The following is a 7,040-nucleotide window of genomic DNA, read 5'->3' on the forward strand; positions in this document are numbered from 1 at the left end:
AGCAGAGTATATATGATAGTACAGGATGATAGAGCAGAGTATATATGATAGTACAGGATGATAGAGCAGAGTATATATGATAGTACAGGATGATAGAGCAGAGTATATATGATAGTACAGGATGATAGAGCAGAGTATATATGATAGTACAGGATGATAGAGCAGAGTATATATGATAGTACAGGATGATAGAGCAGAGTATATATGATAGTACAGGATGATAGAGCAGAGTATATATGATAGTACAGGATGATAGAGCAGAGTATATATGATAGTACAGGATGATAGAGCAGAGTATATATGATAGTACAGGATGATAGAGCAGAGTATATATGATAGTACAGGATGATAGAGCAGAGTATATATGATAGTACAGGATGATAGAGCAGAGTATATATGACTGATAGAGCAGAGTATATATGATAGTACAGGATGATAGAGCAGAGTATATATGGTAGTACAGGATGATAGAGCAGAGTATATATGGTAGTACAGGATGATAGAGCAGAGTATATATGATAGTACAGGATGATAGAGCAGAGTATATATGATAGTACAGGATGATAGAGCAGAGTATATATGATAGTACAGGATGATAGAGCAGAGTATATATGATAGTACAGGATGATAGAGCAGAGTATATATGATAGTACAGGATGATAGAGCAGAGTATATCTGATAGTACAGGATGATAGAGCAGAGTATATCTGATAGTACAGGATGATAGAGCAGAGTATATCTGATAGTACAGGATGATAGAGCAGAGTATATATGATAGTACAGGATGATAGAGCAGAGTATATATGATAGTACAGGATGATAGAGCAGAGTATATATGATAGAGCAGAGTATATATGATAGTACAGGATGATAGAGCAGAGTATATATGATAGTACAGGATGATAGAGCAGAGTATATATGATAGTACAGGATGATAGAGCAGAGTATATATGATAGTACAGGATGATAGAGCAGAGTATATATGATAGTACAGGATGATAGAGCAGAGTATATATGATAGTACAGGATGATAGAGCAGAGTATATATGATAGTACAGGATGATAGAGCAGAGTATATATGATAGAGCAGAGTATATATGATAGTACAGGATGATAGAGCAGAGTATATATGATAGTACAGGATGATAGAGCAGAGTATATATGATAGTACAGGATGATAGAGCAGAGTATATATGATAGTACAGGATGATAGAGCAGAGTATATATGATAGTACAGGATGATAGAGCAGAGTATATATGATAGAGCAGAGTATATATGATAGTACAGGATGATAGAGCAGAGTATATATGATAGTACAGGATGATAGAGCAGAGTATATATGATAGAGCAGAGTATATATGATAGAGCAGAGTATATATGATAGAGCAGAGTATATATGATAGTACAGGATGATAGAGCAGAGTATATATGATAGTACAGGATGATAGAGCAGAGTATATATGATAGAGCAGAGTATATATGATAGAGCAGAGTATATATGATAGTACAGGATGATAGAGCAGAGTATATATGATAGTACAGGATGATAGAGCAGAGTATACATGATAGTACAGGATGATAGAGCAGAGTATATATGATAGAGCAGAGTATATATGATAGTACAGGATGATAGAGCAGAGTATATATGATAGTACAGGATGATAGAGCAGAGTATATATGATAGTACAGGATGATAGAGCAGAGTATATATGATAGAGCAGAGTATATCTGATAGTACAGGATGATAGAGCAGAGTATATATGATAGAGCAGAGTATATCTGATAGTACAGGATGATAGAGCAGAGTATATATGATAATACAGGATGATAGAGCAGAGTATATATGATAGAGCAGAGTATATATGATAGTCCAGACGTCCTGTGTGCTCACCCTGTGCCGCAGGCGACATCCAGCACCATCCGGCAGCCATGTTTATGTAACAGGGACAGGATCCAGGTACGATATTCATCTGTGCGGCTCCTCTTGTCTCCAATGTAGTAATGCCAGACCCGGGCCGCTCGCCCATCAGCATACTGATCCGGGAGACCCTCCGCCGCCACTCCTAGTGACCGTGTCCGGAACACGCTGTCCACCATGGTAATCCCGTCCGCAGCGCGTTATTCCTGAGGGACGATAGAGTCAGAGCTGTCACTGTTACACAGCAGGTGCCTGGATGTCTCTGTCCTGTATCTGCAATGTATATACACTCGCTGCCAGAGCCAATCCCTGCACAGACATGTCCGACACCCTCATTCATATCAAACACACAGCTGAACAACTTCCCAGAATGTACAGTGTCACGCCTTCCCCACAGCCAATCACAAGTGTCAGTCACAGGGGCAGACACAGGGAACCCCCCCGACCTGTCACCTCCCGCCCTCACAAGCTTCTGTTTGCTTTAGGCATGAGGAAATGTTTGTGGTCCTGCCAGCGATTTCTTCATTGGAGAAAAGAGAAGTTTGTCTGCCCACAGGGGGCGCTCTGATAACCGGTCTGCCTGCTCTGGAAATCGCAATCCCTGTACAATGTTGCACCATCCACAGTGACCTTCTCCCAGAAGGAAGAGCGCTGCTCTCTAGTGCCACCTATTGGCTGCAGCTGTTCCTGCAAGGTGGGATGACCAGCCAAGCCAGAATCTGCTCCATATACACCGGTGATACTCACAAAATTTCAATATCGTGTAAAAGTTCATTTCTTTCAGTAATGCTACTTAAAAGGTGAAACTAATACATGAGACTCATTACATGCAAAGCGAGAGAGTTCAAGCTGTGATTTGTGATAATTGTGAGGATTATGGTTTACAGCTCATGAAAACTCCAAATCCACAATCTCAGAAAATTCAAATATTACATGCAATCCAGAAAACAAGGATTGGACATAGAACAATATGGGATATCTGAAAAGTATAAGCATGCATATGTACTCCGCACTTGGTTAGGGCCCCATTTGCAGCAATTACTACCTGACTGCGGCACTGCTGAGGTGTGATGGGAGACCAGGATGCTTTAATAGCGGCCTTCAGCTCTTCTGCATTGTTCGGTCTCATGTCTCATATTCCTCTTGGCAGTGCCCTATAAATTCTCTATGGGGTTCAAGTCAGGCCAGTTTGCCAACCAATTAAGCACAATGAGGGGCATTTACTAATCTTTTACTATGTCGTCTGGTTTTTACCCTGTTTTTTTCTACTTCATTTTTGACTATGTGCGACAAATTTACTAAATTGTTGCACGGTGTTAATGAATTTGGCACAAATAGGCAAAAGTGGGAAATTTACTTCATGTAGTAGAAAGAATAGTCTGTTCCTTTTTCCTGCTGTCTGAATAGGTTTGGCTGCTGGTTTCCTTCTGGATCTTTTGTTTTTGTTTTGTTTTTTTAGCTTTTTCGCCACATCTAAATAATTCAATAACTAAATTGTAGTCATGGCTCAGAATAGTGGTAAACGGCGTTTAGTGTGTGTGTGTGTATTACATAGTTACATAGTTACATAGTTAGTACGGTCGAAAAAAGACATATGTCCATCAAGTTCAACCAGGGAATTAAGGGGTAGGGGTGTGGCGCGATATTGGGGAAGGGATGAGATTTTACATTTCTTCATAAGCATTAATGTTATTTTGTTCCAGGAATGTATCTAATCCTGTTTTAAAGCTGTTAATTGTTCCTGCTGTGACCAGTTCCTGAGGTAGACTGTTCCATAAATTCACAGTCCTCATGGTAAAGAAGGCGTGTCGCCCCTTGAGACTAAACCTTTTCTTCTCCAGACGGAGGGAGTGCCCCCTCGTCCTTTGGGGGGGTTTAACCTGGAACAGTTTTTCTCCATATTTTTTGTATGGGCCATTTATATACTTATATACGTTTATCATATCCCCCCTTATACGTCTCTTCTCAAGACTAAACAATTGTAACTCCTTTAATCGCTCCTCATAGCTAAGATGTTCCATGCCCCATATTAGAATCAAAAGCGAATGACCAGGGAGTCAGGAGTTTGTTTGGCGCAGAGAGGAACTGTCACGATTCGGCTGGCAGGAGGTGGATCCTCTGTGCCAGAGAGGGATTGGCGTGGACCGTGCTAGTGGATCGGTTCTAAGTTACTACTGGTATTCACCAGAGCCCTCCGCAAAGCGGGATGGTCTTGCTGCGGCGGTAGTGACCAGGTCGTATCCACTAGCAACGGCTCAACCTCTCTGACTGCTGAAGACAGGCGCGGTACAAGGGAGTAGACAAGAGCAAGGTCGGACGTAGCAGAAGGTCGGGGCAGGCAGCAAGGATCGTAGTCAGGGGCAACGGCAAGAGGTCTGGAACACAGGCTAGGAACACACAAGGAAACGCTTTCACTGGCACAATGGCAACAAGATCCGGCGAGGGAGTGCAGGGGAAGTGAGGTATACATAGGGAGTGCACAGGTGAAGACACTAATTAGACCAACTGCGCCAATCAGTGGCGCAGTGGCCCTATAAATCGCAGAGACCCGGCGCTGTGCGCGCCCTAGGGAGCTGGGCCGCGCGCGCCGGGACAGGACCGACGGAGAGCGAGTCAGGTACGGGAGCCGGGGTGCGCATCGCGAGTGGGCGCCACCCGCATCGCGAATCGCATCCCGGCTGGGAGCGGTATCGCAGCGCACCCGGTCAGTAGATCTGACCGGGGCGCTGCAGTAGCGAGGGTGTTGCGAGCGCTCCGGGGAGGAGCGGGGACCCGGAGCGCTCGGCGTAACAGGAACCATCAGACAGCCAAGTAAAATCAATGGATTTATTAGATGCAACGCGTTTCGCTGCGCATGCGCAGCTTCATCAGGCATGACAAGGGAAGGCTGGTAACAGATATATATACCTCCAGGAATTAACCATTAGAGTGCTTTTTGAAAGAGTTGTTACATAGAATTACATATCCATATGACAATGTATGAAAAAAATATATAGATAGATATAAATAAATATAAATAGATAAACAGAAATCACAAAAATAGTAATAAAACAGCAATATGAAAGCACAATGCAATCCTGTAAACATATATATATAGATATATATATATAATATAATATAATTATCGCATGTGGTGTGAATATAACACCACAAGCGACTCAAGAAGTCACACCGCTTAGTCACCGGTGCGGCATTCAACAACACAAGTTGGATATTATTTCAAAAAATGTATATGATATAAAGAGTTATGTATATTAATTCAAGGGATAGAAAAATTATTTAATTGTATATCGCTGCCTTATTAAAATAAAATAAAGAATAAATAGATGACAGTGCGGTAAACCAAATCGCAACTGACCAGAAGGAAATGTATGAACACTACTTAGAAAATAAGATGAACTCGAATAACTAGTGCGGTATTGAATACAGCAACCGGCGAAAACGCAGGGTGTGAATATTCGTACAAAAATCCAAATTAACAAACAATAGATAAATAAAAAATACAAAAGTATTTATATGTAGAAAAGAAAGGAAAATAAACAGAACTTAGATAATAAAACATAAGAAATAATAAATACACCGTGGGGCGCTCCAGGGTGAACAGCACAGAAGGAACGAAAAGAAATCAAGGTATAATATTTTCGAAATTAATCCATTTTTTTTCATACATTGTCATATGGATATGTAATTCTATGTAACAACTCTTTCAAAAAGCACTCTAATGGTTAATTCCTGGAGGTATATATATCTGTTACCAGCCTTCCCTTGTCATGCCTGATGAAGCTGCGCATGCGCAGCGAAACGCGTTGCATCTAATAAATCCATTGATTTTACTTGGCTGCCTGATGGTTCCTCTCTGCGCCAGACAAACTCCTGACTCCCTGGTCATTCGCTTTTGATTCTACTCTTACCCAGGAGGGCTGCAGTGGACCTTCTTCCATATCTCTTCTGCTCTTAACCTTGTTGTGTGTGGGCGCACAACCAACTTCGGTAAGCGGCTTGGGAATCACCGTCCCCTACCCCCACCTGCAAGATCTACTGATCCCGCACATGAGGCGCCTTCCTTTCTTTCTCTAGATGCCCCATATTAGTTTAGTCGCGCGTCTCTGCACCCTTTCCAGCTCCGCAGTGTCCCTTTTATGGACAGGTGCCCAAAACTGAACAGCATATTCCAGGTGAGGCCGTACCAATGCTTTATAAAGGGGGAGTATTATACACTATAGACTGTACCAATGCTTTATAAAGGGGGAGTATTATACACTATAGACTGTACCAATGCTTTATAAAGGGGGAGTATTATGTCCCTGTCCCTGGAGTCCAGGCCTCTTTTGATACATGACAATATCCTGCCGGCCTTGGAAGCAGCAGCCTGACATTGTGCTATTCTGTAGTCTGTGATCTACAAGTCCCCCAGATCCTTCTCTACCAGTGACTCTGTCAGTTTAATCCCCCCTAAGACATACGACGCTGCAGGTTATTAGTATACACAGCCCCCCTCTATATACACAGCCCCCCTCTATATACACAGCCCCCCTAAGACATACGATGCTGCAGGTTATTAGTGTCCAGATGCAGAACTTTACATTTATCCACATTGAACCTCATTTGCCAAGTGGAGGCCCAGACACTTAGTCTATCCAAGTCATCTTGTAACCTATACACATCCTCTATATATACACAGCCCCCCCTCTATATACACAGCCCCCCCTCTATATACACAGCCCCCCCTCTATATACACAGCCCCCCTCTATATACACAGACCTCCTCTATATACACAGCCCCCCCTCTATATACACAGCCCTTCCTCTATATACACAGCCCCCCTCTATATACACAGCCCCCCTCTATATATACACAGCCCCCCTCTATATACACAGCCCCCCTCTATATACACAGCCCCCCTCTATATACACAGCCCCCCCTCTATATACACAGCCCCCCCTCTATATACACAGCCCCCCCTCTATATACACAGCCCCCCTCTATATACACAGCCCCCCTCTATATACACAGCCCCCCTCTATATACACAGCCCCCCCTCTATATACACAGCCCTTCCTCTATATACACAGCCCCCCTCTATATACACAGCCCCCCTCTATATATACACAGCCCCCCTC

Source organism: Hyla sarda, unplaced genomic scaffold, assembly GCF_029499605.1.
Source record: "Hyla sarda isolate aHylSar1 unplaced genomic scaffold, aHylSar1.hap1 scaffold_753, whole genome shotgun sequence".
Taxonomy (NCBI): domain Eukaryota; kingdom Metazoa; phylum Chordata; class Amphibia; order Anura; family Hylidae; genus Hyla; species Hyla sarda.